General features: G+C 36.6%; 1 protein-coding gene across 1 annotated transcript in view; it reads left to right on the top strand.

The window, feature by feature from the left end:
- Window positions 1–1,648: 1,648 nt before the first annotated feature.
- The window catches only part of LOC123525163 (interleukin-6 receptor subunit beta-like), a 199,339-nt gene continuing 184,795 nt past the window's right edge, over window positions 1,649–16,192 (top strand). The window contains exon 1 of the mRNA XM_053538120.1: window positions 1,649–1,769. The gene's annotated coding sequence lies outside the window, so the exon portion shown is untranslated. The remainder of the gene's footprint in view (window positions 1,770–16,192) is intronic.

Genomic DNA, 16,192 nt, shown 5'->3' on the forward strand with positions numbered 1-16,192 from the left:
ACATCTGGTGCCAAACCACTCAAAGACGATATTTCGTTCCAGTTAAACTTCAAGTGCACATTTCAATAACTGCATTTAATTTTAAAAGCTAAGCTTATTACAGTAAGCATATCCCATTCAAAATAAATTCTTTAGTCAGGATCAAAGTATCATACATTTATTATGTACTCTTTAATTAAACATTTGTTTTCTGTTAAATTGATTTTGACTAATGAAATTATTTGCTTCTTATTAACATCCTTAACATTTTGCCGGACATATTTTTTTGCCATTCCTCACCACAGACCCTTTCGGCGGGGGATACCAATTCATCGAATTTGCTTGTTCCTATCGATTTCGTGGTTACAGAAACATTGCTCGTGCAAGCAATCCGCGTCTCCGAGGTCCATGAAAGTTTTCCGGAAACACGCATACAGTAACTACGAGTGCAAAAACAGGTAATTTAACGTATTTATTATTTAATACATGTAAAGTTGCTGATAAGTTTCCATTTTCATTGAAATACAGTGAAAAATACGCCCAATAATAAGTAATATCTTCAGTATTTGCCGATATGTTTGACAGAAATCCTACACAGCATCCATCTTATGATGTCACATATGGTAGTCAGATCCTAAATTTTGCCCGCCATCATCTATAATTCACAAAAAAAGTTGAGCAACACTTAAAATATGGAAACCATTTAAAACTCAATTAGCTCAAATGTGGTCATTTGGGTGCATCTGACTCTGTGCACTGACGTGCATATTGTGAGGAGACACAGCACGTTTCAGTGCCTTTACTGTGTAGAATACATGCGTATATATACAGTAAAGTACTACTGTGTAAATGTGTTGGTTTCATACTTATTTGAAACTGTTAAAGCTTGTTTAGAATATATAAACGTTTAAAGCAACTTTAAAAATCGTTTTTCCTTCTGCTTAAGAAAATGACAATACCTATTTGAATAAATCATTTATCTGAAAGAAACAAACCTGGAATTTACCAAATTTGCACCATTTATAGTAGGGACCACAAACTTTTTATTGCGCAGTATATTTTTGGATGGAGAAATCCGTGATGCTATTTATAGACGAGCCAATCGCAGCCACGAAATCAATAGGAAAGCATCTGTGTGATTCTGATAATGGAGGTCATGGTGTAAAAGGTCAGTAACCTTGATAAAAACGATGTTTTTGTTTGTTTTCGATGTTTAATGTTCTGAGTTAATTGTTTTGCTTCACTATTACAAAAAAATAATTTTGACTGACGAGATGTGTAACGCGCATGCGCAAATTTAACAGTTAAGAGCCATGAATTGGTAGGAATAGGGCATACTCGTTTTTCCAGGAAGCGGACTCGAGAGTGGTTACAGTAAGCTTAAAGCTTTCATCACAATCAAGCTAAAACAAATTAGTATAAACTAAAGTAGTCTAAATTTAGAAAAATTCATTTGATGATCATGATCAAGTATGAAATATGTATTAATGGTAACCAACAAAGAAATTGATATTTTTGTGATTTCAAAATATTTGAAAAAATTAAATTGGCTGACTGGTATGAAAAATTAGAATGAAATTGAAATCTTCCTTATTTGTTTTAAGAAATCTGTAATTCTTGAAAGTTGTCTAATTGGGATGCATCCTGTTACACAATGTATTATAACTAACAAAAGATTGCATGAATCTATTTTCAGATAGCTTTCAGCTGGTGATTTTACACAGGTTGTTAATGACTGGACACAAATGCGGGGATGTTTTGCATGTGGCAATATGAGCTGGCTACAAAAGGTATGCTAATATGGAACACTTAATTGTCTGCAGGTATTGATCAGTGAAAACTAATAGCCCTGTGTCTCAAGCTTTAAAGGTTTGATTGACATTTTTACATATTTAACAGATTTCATACATTCTAACAAACAGTATGATTTGATGCATGGAAAACTTAATCAGAATTTTATGGAAAACTATCCTAACCACCCTTGTGTTCACTTCCACGTCCATGTCCAAATTCCTACACATTTTCACTTTATCTCTGTTTTAAGTATGTTGCCTTAACCAAAAACAGGCTTATTACAAGGGATATACATGTAACAAAAGATATTATATATCAAAATGTTGGCAAGTCTGATGTTTGTGGATCATGCAAACGTATTTTTCTGACTTGTACCAGCCAAAAAAACAGGATGGCATCCAAGATAGCTTCCATTTTTGCAAGATATGACAAAATTAATTAGAATTGATTTTTTCATGTTTAAAGTATATTAAACACATCTAAACCACCATGAGAAAAAAGGATGCTGGAAGGTTCAAGGTCAAAGTCAAATTCAAGGTCAAACCTCTAATCTATTGTAAATGAAAGTAATTTGAATATATACCTATTATTACCAGTATCTTCTCTGCATTTTGACAATTCAGATGCGTTATTGATTTTATTGTGATTTTATTGTGATGCAAAGCAACAATACTGTTTGTCTTATATTTTACAAAACTCTTTCATGTAGGTTACTATGGAAAAATTAATATGGCATTTAAGATAACCACATTTCCATAAAATATACGTTTGACAAAAACTAGAGAGGCTAACTGTCAATATATCAAATTTTGTCTGATAATTCAAATGGATATAGAATAAAATTAGCCAGCCATTCATTTTATGTTATTAGCTCCTTGAAATAAAAGTAACCTGTGCATCAGCACAAATGCCATGCTACATTGTTGTTAAAGGCCGGAGTCCAGGTGGATGGCCATTAAGCCTATATGGCTAGAGGGGTGGAGTTTTACAACACTGTTACAGCACTGACCTGGGGTCAGATAAGTTTATAAACATTCACTCTCTAGTAAATAGAAGCACATGGTCTGCTGCATAGATAAAAGCTTTGGGGAAAGAGGTGTAATTTTGTACAATTAGAATTCAATTTAGCTTCTATTTAAACACAAAATGTTACAGAAATCTATGTAATTAAGATTATATACCTGCAGGATAAATAATTAAAATATTACTCACATGATTGTGAATTCCATTGTAATTTCTCTTATACTATATATGACATATTCAAGACAGATATTTTTTAGAATGAAGCAGAAGCACTATTTAAACGAATACACTATAAATGTACTTTTTGCATCAATTTTGTCACTACATGATTTGTCTTTGATCGAAGTAATGCTCTAAAATGTCACTTATTCATTAATGTCCTATATATATATATATGAAAAAATGAGCCACATCACCGGAGTATGTTCCTTCGGATATTTTTGCGAATTTCCGGAACGTGTTTTTAGGCTGTCCTGTACATTTATGCATCTGAATTAGGATAAGAAAATTGCATCTCCAGGTAGAATGAGCCTTCTTTGACGTAACAGTAAAATTATAGTGTCGGGGGCCCTGATCAACCTGCACAGATGTGCAGGCTGATCAGGGCCCACACTGGTCGCAAAGCCTCGAAGATTCCCGAAGACCTATTTTCCCATGATGCGGCTCAAATGTTCTTTTGTACATTGTAGAAAAGCTTTTTCAGTTTTGCAGGATCATTATGACAGTTTCGGATTGCCCAGTGAAAGTGTGTGGCAACAGGCTCAACCTTATCCAGCAATTGTTTTGACCAAGTTTGTCCTTGTTTATACAGTGGTCCAGAAGACACTGCTTTCATTGCCTTTTTCAAATTCTTCACTCCATGCCAGGAATCATTTTGATTTATAGTAACACCCCTGCCTTTAACCATTTTATTTATTGTCAAATTTCTGTCATGGGTATGAACGCGTACACTGACATCCTTGGAATCTAAATACTCGTACACTTTTGCTGTGCCAACTGATTCATGCCGCTGAGACACTATGTCATCTTGCTTGGTCACAGTAACACACTGAAGAACCATGTGGGTCTTTTCTCCCAGCGCAACGATGCTACTGTCTTTTGCATTTTTACGCCAACTGTGGCGGGCGTCTGTCATGATGTCAATGCCATCAAGGTTTTCATACCAGGCAGTTTCCTCCAGTAATGCCTCCTCAGTTGAAGAATTGTATGCCTTCTGGACACTTTCATTATAAATCCCTGACATGGTTTTTCTTTCCTTTTTCGTTATATATCCAATTCCAGCAGCATTGGCAAACCTTGTGTAATGAACAGGAAGCATTCCACTGCAAATAAATGCATGATGCATTCTGTAGTTTACAAGGAACTTGTTAATTGATAGGTATGGGGATGATGACCACTTCATAACATGAGGTCTGTCTGCCTTGTCACACTGTAATGTATTAATTCCCACATGTCCACGACATACTGTTTTCACAACCCTGTTCGAATGCCTACACGACTAAGCATGTTCCTCAGTCATTGTCACCAATCGTTGCAGTGAAGAGCCTGCCACCACAAACAGGCTTTCTTCTGTCTCATTCCTGTCAACTGTTGCGAAGGATGCAGTTGTTGTATTGTCTCCTTCACTTCCATTAAAGTTATCAATCCAAAACGAGAGAGCAGTATCTAATATGTCCAAGATGTTGGCAGGCTTATTGTATGTTCGTGTTAATACATCCCTGACACTTTTTATTTTTTGCAGAAACTCTTTCTTTTTATCTTCATCTCCAGGTACCTCAATCCTAAAACTAGGCGGTCTTCTTCTATTCATTTTCAATGTCCAAAATAATATGTATTATAATAATGTATGTAAGTTGTAATAGAGAGCAATATCTATTGTAAAAGAGATTAGGATTCTGCACAAAGGAGTGAATGTATAATGGAGGAATCCTTTACAGGGTTATTAAAGGTTAATGTAACAGCCCAGTTATCCCTTTAAATGGTTGTTATAATAATAAAAAAACATCTTACATACGTTATATTGTACTTCATTGTGCTGCTATTACACAAAACTTTGTTATTACATGCATATAATAAGATGTCACAGTGACTTTCATTCAAGTTTTAATACCTACTTTACCTGCATGAACATAATATTTGACTCTTCCAATGCCTAATAATCTTGATCTTTATCCCTTCAGCATTTCTTGACCACATGCTGACCATAAAGTACCAGTACATTATGCAATTTTATCTATGTTGCAAATCTGATACAGATGTTGAGTGCCATTTATAAAGAAGTGTTATACATTGAGTTGTTAGGATTAGGAAGTTTGTAATTTATTTCAGATCTACAGGTTTACAAGAAAAAATAAAATCATTTCTAATTGCAGTATTGGATTTATTAATATAACATAATATGTGTGACTCGATATTAAATTATTATGTCTGAGAAAAGAATCAGAGTAACTCTTGAATTATTACCAACCCAATTAGAGACAGTAAATCAATTATTCAATCATTATGAGTGGGAATATAAGGAAATTCAAAGGCAGAATGGTTGCACCAGTAATACAGAAGTTTCAACTCAAACATGTGTAGAAAATGAATCGCTTCATAATGAGGAAAACAGCAATTGTGTAACTGATTTTCAAATTGAACAGGATTATTCTCAAGACGAGTGTAGATACCGTCTATGTAGGCCATGTATTACAGACGAAAGTATGAGGCAACTTTGGTGGGAAACTGAAAATAACCCTGCCAGTGCGAGAAACAGTAGCTTGCGTAAGGAACTGTACAAATGCTTCTGGACAATGCTACCTCACCGCAAAGCCTGGTTTGATCCGCGTTATGTTGAAGCAAAAACTGTTGCATTACAAAGAGACAGGCGATTTAAAAAATATGTATGGCACAGGCGTGATATTATGCCAAAATGTGTCTTAACTGTCGTGAGGGAAAGGTTCCCAAATCCAGTTGGAGATCCATACATGGGACATTTATGGGAATAAACAGTGCACATAATTATAAAAACATTCAGATGGAAACATTAATTTTTGTGAAGTTAAAATCAAATTTTATTCAATCAGTATTTATTATAAATGATTTCCATATCTATAACCAACACCTTATTTACATTTTAATCGCTCTTCAAGGAAATCATTCAAGAACATTATTAGTGTATACTAATTCTGTAAAGGAACTGTTTAATATAGTAAGATTATTTTCCAAAATGTGCATTCTGAATATGCTTTGATTCCTTTATACTATTACTAATGTACATTTGATTCAATAAGATACATCTCGTATTCAGGTAATTCCAGCAGTTTGTAGTATTTACTTCCCGCCATATGTCAAAACCTTAGCTGACCTCATTGCTGTGAGAAAGTTTACATTCCTACAGAAATCTAGTTGGCTGCTGGAAAGGTCATAACCTCTATTCACCTGTCACTCAAGCAACCGTCAGATTTGAATTTTTTTAAACTGCTTTGTAAAAGATTTTTGGATTAACACATTTATAAGTGTCAGAATTAAATAAAATTTTCAGATAATATTGCTTGTGTTCTAAATAAACAGTATGCCAAATTTCAGAAAAAAGTATGCAGTGTGTCTTTAGAAAATAAAAAAAATAGCATTTTGATTTCTCTGTTTCTGCTAGCAGACAGCTCAGAGAGTTCAAAACAAGTGGCCATTTTTCTGGCTGGCTGGCTTTTATACTTTTCCTCTTGTGTGTGTGTGTGTGTTCGGGTTTAACGTCTTTTTCAACAATTTTTCAGTCATATAAACGACGGTGTCTACTTGTAGCAGTGAGCACAATGCCCAACTTTATAGTGTTGCCTCACTGGGATATCACACCGTAGACACGTGACATGATACCCCACCCAGTCACATTATACTGACACCGGGCTGACCAGTCCTAGCACTACCCTCATAATGCTGAGCGCCAAGTGAGAAAGCTACTAGTGCCATTTTTTTTACGTCTTTGGTATGACGCGGCCGGGGATTGAACCCACGACCTCCCGCACTCGAAGCGGACGCTCTACCACTAGGCTACCGAGGCAGTGATAAACAGTCTTGTGAAACACTATGGAGAACAAACATTCAAAGGACCCAGATGAAACGGTTGTATGAAAAACACCTAAATGAGGTATTTTAACATGTGTCTGGAGATTGGTCCAGTCCAGATACTGGTTCATATCTCACTGAGAAGTGAGTTTTTTGTTTGCTTGTTTGTTTTGGGTTTAACGCCGTTTTTCAACAGTATTTCAGTCATGTAACGGCGGGCAGTTAACCTAACCAGTGTTCCTGGATTCTGTACCAGAACAAACATGTTCTCCGCAAGTAATTGCCAACTTCCCCACCTGAATTATCAGAGGTGGAGGACGAATGATTTCAGACACTGTTTATTATCAAATCGTCACGGAGAACATACGCCCCACCCGGGGATCGAACTCGTGACCCCGCGATCTGTGGACCAACACTCTCCCTACTGAGCTAAGCGGGCAGGCTCACTGAGAAGTGAGAAAAGTGAGAAAATTTCGATATTTTCACGAGCGCGTGTGCAAGTGAGAATGTGAAAATTTTCTCACTTAGGGGTGAGATGTTTTCCATATTCACGAAAAACAAACAAATTTTCTTTTTATTTCATGCTTAATTACATTGAGATGTGCATTTTGCAACAAATTTTAATCTCAGCACGGGAAACAGGCGCGCGTAAACAGACATGACGTCAGACGTGTTGTGACGTTAGAAGACGCACACAATATAAAGTTCCATTTTATTTTATCTTTTGCTGCATAACGTTATGAAATTCTCATTAAGTAAAATAATTTGAATCGAGAAATATACTATAATGAACAAAGTGCGACTACAATTTTCATCCCGTTTTAAGCAAATAATTTAAAATTCATACACAATGTACAAGTAGATCGGAGCTATATCTCTCACAGTGTGAAAATATAGATTTCATATTTTCACAGTGTGAGTGATGAGATATAAAAATATTTAACTGATAGAATACAGTATTTCATTAGTTAGCATAAAATAAAAGTTTATCCCTCTATTTTTGTCTTTATCCCACTTTTAGTATGTATTTTATCCAATATTATGAATATCATTTATAATGTACACATGTAAATGCAGCTGTTGTGTTATTAGCAGATGTTTTGAAATAAGTTATTGTGAGAAAATATAACATTGTTTCCAGAAATCAGTATCCTTTATAATTCAGTATGTCATAAAATTTATAAGGGAATCGTAAACTCTTTACAGCGGCTGTAAATTTATTGTTAACCTATTTTCATTTCTTTCTTAGAAACAAGGGTTGATTCACTTCAAAGCATACCAGTCTTTTTCTTTTGACAGAAGGTTACTAATGCATATGGTCATTTCATATTGAGTTTACTTCCCCTCTCGAAACTTGTGTTATTAAAGGCTTGTAGGAAGTAAAGGAAATTGAATTTTTTGATAAAACAAACTAGAGCTAATTGTCCCCGGCCTTTTTCGAGGGAAAAAAATGTGGATATAGGAAAGGACTTCAGCTTTCCGTTCTTCCTTCCGTCCATCACACTTAGTGTCCAGTCTATAACTCTGCCATCCACGAAGTGTTTTTGTCGAGCCCGCTTGCGGAAGTGAAGACATAGTTGTCCAAATGGCTGTTCGGTGTATGTGCGTGCATCAGTGCGTCCGTGCGTGCGTCCGTCCGGATTTGTTTGTCCAGTCCATAACTTTGACATGCATGGAGCAATCTTGTTTATATTTGGCATGAATGTAAACCTCAGTGAGACGGAGTGTCGTGCGCAAACCCCAGGTTCCTATATCCAAGGTCAAGGTCACACTTAGAGGTCAAAGGTCAAATTCAATAATGACTTTGTCCGGAGCATTTTTTTCTTTATGCATGAAAGGATTTTGATGTAACTTGGCACAATTGTTCACCATCATGAGACTGAGTGTCATGCGCAAGAATCAGGTCCCTAGGTCTAAGGTCAAGGTCACGCTTAGAGGTCAAAGGAAACAAGAATGACAGCTTTGTCCGGAGCATTTCTTCTTCATGCATGGAGGGATTTTGATGTAACTTGGCACAAATGTTCACTACCATGAGACGGAGTGTCATGCGCAAGAACCAGGTCCTTAGGTCTAAGGTCAAGGTCACACTTAGAAGTCAAAGGTCAGATACAAGAATGACATTGTCCGCAGCATTTCTTTTTCATGCATAGAGGGATTTTGATGTAACTTGGCACAATTGTTCACCATCATGAGATGGAGTGTCATTCGCAAAAATCTAGAATTACTTCCCTTTGTTGTTACTATAAATAGCTTATATTTTTCATTACTGGTCATAGGGAAAAATCAAGACCACTTTTCTGTAGTACAACATGCATGTTACATCCAATTTTGAGATGTATTTTGACCTAACTCTAGTGGTAAGAATTTTTGTGTGGACTTAGAATTATTTTTTTTTTTTTTTTTTTTTTTTAACGTTTACTTCCCATTGTTGTTACTACAAATAACTTATATTGTAACTTTTTGCAATCTTTTTTATGCCCCCGAAGGGAGGCATATAGTTTTTGAACTGTCTGTCCGTCTGTCGGTCTGTCAGTCTGTCGGTGTGTCCGCAATTTTCGTGTCCGGTCCATATCTTTGTCATCGATGGATGGATTTTCAAATAACTTGGCATGAATGTGTACCACAGTAAGACGACGTGTCGCGCGAAAGACCCAGGTCCGTAGCTCAAAGGTCAAGGTCACACTTAGACGTTAAAGGTCATTTTTCATGATGTGCATTCGTGTCCGGTCCATATCTTTGTCATCCATGGATGGATTTTCAAATAACTTGGCATGAATATGTACCACAGTAAGACGACGTGTCACGCGAAAGACCCAGGTCCGTAGCTCAAAGGTCAAGGTCACACTTAGACGTTAAAGGTCATTTTTCATGATAGTGCATTCGTGTCCGGTCCATATCTTTGTCATCCATCGATGGATTTTCAAATAACTTGGCATGAATGTGTACCACAGTAAGACGACTTGTCGCACGCAAGACCCAGGTCCGTAGCTCAAAGGTCAAGATCACACTTAGATGTTAAAGGTCATATTTCATGATAGTGCATTGATGGGGGTGTCCGGTCCATATCTTTGTCATTCATGCATGGATTTTAAAATTATTGGGCATGAATGTGTATCACAGTAAGACAACGTGTCGCGCCCAAGACCCAGGTCCATAGGTCAAAGGTCCTAAACTCTAACATCGGCCATAACTATTCATTCAAAGTGCCATCAGGGGCATGTGTCATCCTATGGAGACAGCTCTTGTTTTATTTGGCATAAATGTTTGCCTCAATGAGTCAGAGCGCCTTGTGCAACTCCCAGTCCTTTTGACAGCTGATGGGCTCGACATGTTGCCCGTGGGCATCTAGTTGAAACAACTTGGCACAAATGTTCCCCATAGTAAGATGACATATCATGTAAAAGACCCATGTCCCTAGCTCAAAGGTCAAGGTCAGACTTAGAGGTCAAAGAACATGTAAGCAAATTCTTCTTTCTAAACTTTAATTTTATATCAGTGATATACTGCACATGTTTTAATTGATTATTAGTGTCTTGTATATATTCATTGACAGTGATTTTGTGGATTGTTTAAATGTGCAAAACAATTGACAGTTATATTACTGAAGTGTTAAGACAGTGCTTGATACCGTGAACTTGTTAAAATTGCATTCGAGATGTGCAGAACGTTGACATTGATATATCTAAGTTACGGTATGCTTAGAAACCCTTAAACATTGATTTGATTAAATCTCTTTATTATATTTGACACTTTCTCCTTTACTACATTCAAGGAGTTAATTATGATTGCACTATATTAGGTTGATATGAGCCGCGCCATGAGAAAACCAACATAGTGCGTTTGCGACCAGCATGGATCCAGACCAGCCTGCACATCCGCGCAGTCTGGTCAGGATCCATGCTGTTCGCTAACAGTTTCTCTAATTCCAATAGGCTTTGAAAGCGAACAGGATGGATCCTGACTGGACTGCGCGGATGCGCAGGCTGGTCTGGATCCATGCTGATCGCAAACGCACTATGTTGGTTTGCTGATGGTGCGGCTCATATCTAGAGCAGCTCTGCATTGACCAACACTGGTATTAACTTTCTCAGGAGTGTTTTTCAAACACAAGTTTCATAAGTATCATGTAAATGTTATGAATTTGATTTGTCCATTAATTAGATTCATGAACACTTAACTGTTAAAAATTCAACTATTTAAAACATGTGAACTTCTATAATATGATTTGCTTGCCAGAAAGTTAAGCAAAAAATTTCCTGTTCTTGAGTCTCCACTCCTTAAGAGCTTCCGTGAAGTCAAAATCTCCCCTATTGCCACGCTCAAGCTTTATGGCTGGCATTTCATCCACTTTTTCAGCAGATTGCCTATTGCAGCTGTCCCTGTGGCATTTTGGGTGCTAAATCCTCTCTGACAATCTGCTGTGTGGATGGGAGCAGTCATTGCCAGGGCTGCTAATGAAAGTAAGTTGGGGTAATTCTCCTTGTAATGCTGATGTATGAGGCCCCACAGCACACTCGTCTTATGTCTTGGGTAACCTTCATGCAAGACAAGGTCTTTGACTTTACTCCATTCTGATCTTGTTTTTCTTGATCATTCAAGGCTTCCATTGTCACTTCTGGCTGATCTTCTGTTGCTTTAGAGACCTTCTGTTCTCCATATTGCTTAATTAATACTTCCAGCTTGTCATTGCCCCATGTTTCTAGCTCAGTTTTCTTGAGAAATGACAGTGGCCTCATGGCTAAAACAGAAAATGCATAAATAACATTACTGTCATCATTAGGGAATCTGTCTTCTAGTTTTTGCATGATGGCATCAATGAACTTAACTTTGATGGTGTCAGTATTTCTTTTCCCCAGTACTATGTGACTGTTCTTGAAAACTACTTTCCCATTTTCAATGCTAAGGTGTTTACCAGTAGTTCTTTCAGGTATGAGAGATCACCTGCATCAGATTTCATCTTATCCAGTGCCTACTTTGTGTGGTCAACCTGAACTTTCACTTGACTGATATCTAAGTCTTGTTTTTGAAAGACATGACACATTTTTGATACAACTGGTAGCACATCCTCAACATGTATGTCGAGGCTATAAAATCATGCTGAATAAGTTTCTTCACACAACCTTTTGCCTTAGCATCAGCACTTGAACTGAAAAATGTCAGCAATGAATCTAGTGTCTTATAAACTGTTTGCACAACAATGTATGTTGACAGCTACCTTACTTCATATACTTCTTTTATCTTCAAGGTGGGTTCATCAAGCAAAGCTTGAATACTTGAGAGCTGTGCAACTCTGTTAGCAGAAGACTTTAAGTAGTAGAATATTTCAGTCAATGTGTTTTGATAATCAGCCAAGTATGGAATGGAATTGGCTGCTCGTGAAGAGACAAGTGCTAGCCTGTGTGCAATGTAATAGTATTTTACCAGCATTGGATTGTCTCTTAGCATGAATCCGGTCAGTCCTTTCCCAGTTCCGGTCATTACCTTGGGCCCATCAGTGCCCAGTCCCATTACCTTTGAGGCAGGAGTCACTCTCTCACCTTGATTCAATACAGTCTTAAGTTCTAGCCTCACCAGTGGCACTTCTGACTTTCATGTTGGTTACAAAGTGTGTTGAGGGTGTAAATGTGGGAAGTTGTACTTGATTTGTTCACCCAAAGTTTATTCGGGGTGTTCGTGAAGCACAAGCACATGAGAATATATGTGAATAGTTCTCTCCTAATATTTGTTTTGTCTTAAAATTTTATAATTCAACTTTAGATCATAGTAAATGTACAAGTAATATTGCGCTTATACATTTAGAATTAGCCCGAGATGTTGTGCTCATCCGGCACCTGTACCTGACTATGAATGAAATGCGCCATTAGTGACTTGATATAGCTGTGATTTTGAAATTACTTGGCATAAATGTTCCCTATAATGAGCTGAGGTGTCATGTGCAAGACCCAGTCCCCTAGCTCCAAGGTCAAGGTCACTCTTAGAAGTCAAAGTTCTTTCTTGTTTGGTCTGTAACTCTGCCATTTATCTAAGGATTTGAAAATAATTTGACACAAATGTTAACCATATTGAGAAGATGTGTCACACTTATGACCGAGGCCTCTTAGGTCAAGGTCACAAAATGATATGTGATTTTTTGCGCATTTAACTGTGGCATTCTTGGGCCTACTTTGGGGGCATTTGTCACCAATAGTGACAGCTCTTGTTTCATTTTGTCTTATGAATGCTTACTTATGGTACTCATGTGTATCATGATATGTACCATATTGTTGCATCTGTATCCCGATATGTATTGTATTGTGAGATTAGCATATTGTTACACCCCTAACTACGACCAGGGAAAGAATTTTATATTCTGCATGCTTTGAATCTTTTCTGTTCCTTTGTAGGTGTCACGTTTAACTGTGCATTGTGATAAATTTTGAGTTTAAAGTAAACATGTTACAAAAGATAAAACTCAACAGGAAGAAAGGAAAATGGAAAAAAAAATGTACTTTTATAGGACTTAAATATTTGCATTAACTTAGTAAACTCTATGTGTTGGATTGTATGCAGTAATTAAACTATGAAACAACAGTATCCAGTTTATTCAGTCTTTGTTTAATCAGGTTTTATCAGGATACAATGTGTATTTTGAATCATCCTAATACCAATGTCAAATAGTTGCCATGTTCTGTCCTGACTTGAGATCCTAGGTACTGTGAAATCAGTGATATTCGTGGGGGACTAATTTTCATGGATTTTGTGGTTGAGTCAATCCACGAAATTTAATCCCAACGAACAATTAAAATTCCCATTCATTTTATGTTCAAAGGTTATAATCCACGGATTCATATCCCCACAAAATTGCCATTTTGACCAAAACCACGAAATTACATGCCCACGAAATAAAATGATTTTACAGTATCGTAGCTCAGGAAGGAACTAAATATCTATATGCATTTGAATCAGTCAGTTTGTGTTGCTGCCAGTGTTCCCTTTTAAATTACCTGAAAGAGAAAAGCTTTGCTTTGATATTATGATATAATAAGCAACAGAAAAAAAGAATAATTTTCCCTGCAAGTTCCAAATTGTAAAATATTAAAACTTACAAGGCCGTGCCCGTCCCCGTCCAGTCTTAGTGCCCATATGGGTGTCGCCCCCTCCAAAAAAATAAATAAATGAAAAAATAAAATAAAAACACTGTTTTAAGCCCAAAACGAAAAACAAAAAAATTTGAAAAAATTGTTTCCCTATATAGTACCACATGGAAAAGGTGCTTGTGTTGCCGTAACGCTATGGAGGTTTACTAGGACATGCTGTGGAACGACCAAAATGTCCAGTTCAGTACCAATGCAAGCTACCCTGCTGCCATTTACACATCGGACATTTAGAAAACAGTAAACAATCCTATTCTACCTAGTATACAACCTTAAATAACTTACATTTAAATTCTAAGACGCCAACAACAGAATAGGTTTTCTACTTTCGTTTTGAAACAAAATGGCCGATCATCACTGTTATTTTGCAAGTGTCTAGACAATTTGGCTTGTTTGAATTTAAGGTATTGGACCCCTAATAGTAATGTTTAAAAAAAGGCATTTGCTTGGTATATTCTTAAAGTTGACCGTGTTTCGCACTGTGTTGCAATTTTTTAACAACTTTTACCGTGCCGTTTTTTTATAAATTTTGTATAATTTATGGTATTTCCTCAAGCTTAAGTAGACACAAATTTCAAAGTGATGGCCACTATCCAAAACGTTTGCAGAGAATTCATTATACCATTAATTTTGATAAAAGAAACATCAAACTATTGGTAAACAATTATAAAATATGAAATAAAACTGTCAATATCATTTTTCCTAGGGTTCCTAAAGTAAACTGATTTAATGAGACAGAATTCTACCTCCAATTTACATTGAAAAATTAAGGTCGAATCCTGCAGGTCTGTTTTGAATTTTGCTCTCTTCATTCCAAAATAACCTTGGGGTAGAAGTAACACCTACATACATTTCTTCCACAAAATGTAATCTAAAGAGTGATGGCAAAATAGCCAACGTTTACCGCAAGTAACTCAGTATTTTTAGAGATGTTTAACTCTACCCCTTCTATTTCAGAGGTAAATTTACTTTGAACAGCAAGAAATCGCTTATCAAATGAATTTTTTTACACTTTTAGTACAATAAAGCAATAATAAGTCTTGAAAGAAGTAAAAACTAACTAGAAAAAAGGAAAATAAGGAGAAAAAATTTGGTCCCAGTGGGGCTTTAACCTACACCCATAACCGCCCACCCCCCGCCGAAAGTAGCAGTCAAAGTAGGTTTTTGGTAGGAGTTGAATACTCTTCAAAAAAGGAGGTACCCTATTACCGGTCTAATACCTTAGTTTTATGGATGATTAAATGTAAGTTATTTAAGGCTGTTTACTAGGCAGAACAAGATTGTTTACTATTTTATAAATGCATGATGTGTAAATTGCAGTAAGGTAGCCTCAACTGTTACTGAACTGGACATTTTGTTTGTTCCACAGCATGTTCTAGTAAACCTCCATAGCATTATGGCAACACAAGCACCTTTTCCATATAAGAGTATATAGGGAAAAAAAAAAATTCAATTTTTTTTTCATTTTAGGATTAAAACAGTGGTTTTTAACTCTTTTTTTGAGTGGGGTTGGGTGGGGGGGGGGGGGGCGGCACCCATATGGGCACCAAGACTGGACGGGCACCTGTGGTTTTGTTGCCACTGACAAAGAGGTATTGTGAGGTTATAAATCACACCAGTGATAGCTATAGTTTTCTGAGACTTGTCATACATCACTAACAAGCATGGAAATATACAAGTGTGCTGTTTCCACAGATAGCCCTTGTTTAAAGTATTACATTTTGTATTTGCCAGGGAGGCATATAGAGTTTGAACTGTCTGTCATTCCATCTGTCCATCACTCTGTCATAGTTTTCTCTCCTTTGAGATTACCATAGAGATTAACTCTGTCCTACCAGGTCAAATAAAATGCACTATAACATAGAGTCTCACATGATTTTCCTATGGTTTTCAGCACTACTTGTATAAAACTTTGTTGTTATCCCCCGACGAAAGTCGGAGGGATATAGTTTTGGTGTTGTCCATCTGTCCGTCCGTCCGGAGCCATATCTAGGAAATGGTTGTGAATATTTATTTAAAACTTCATATACATGTTCACCACTACGAGTTCTTGTGGCCCGTCAAGTTTCAGTCAGATTGCCCAAGTAACACCAGAGTTATGGCCCTTAGAAATTTCTAGTGTTAACTATATAGGGTACTATAAATATGGCAATTTCTGCATCATAATTTTTGATATATTTGACCTAGAACTATGAAACTTAAACAGAATTTAGATCACCATA

This window comes from Mercenaria mercenaria, chromosome 3 (assembly GCF_021730395.1).
Source record: "Mercenaria mercenaria strain notata chromosome 3, MADL_Memer_1, whole genome shotgun sequence".
Classification (NCBI taxonomy): domain Eukaryota; kingdom Metazoa; phylum Mollusca; class Bivalvia; order Venerida; family Veneridae; genus Mercenaria; species Mercenaria mercenaria.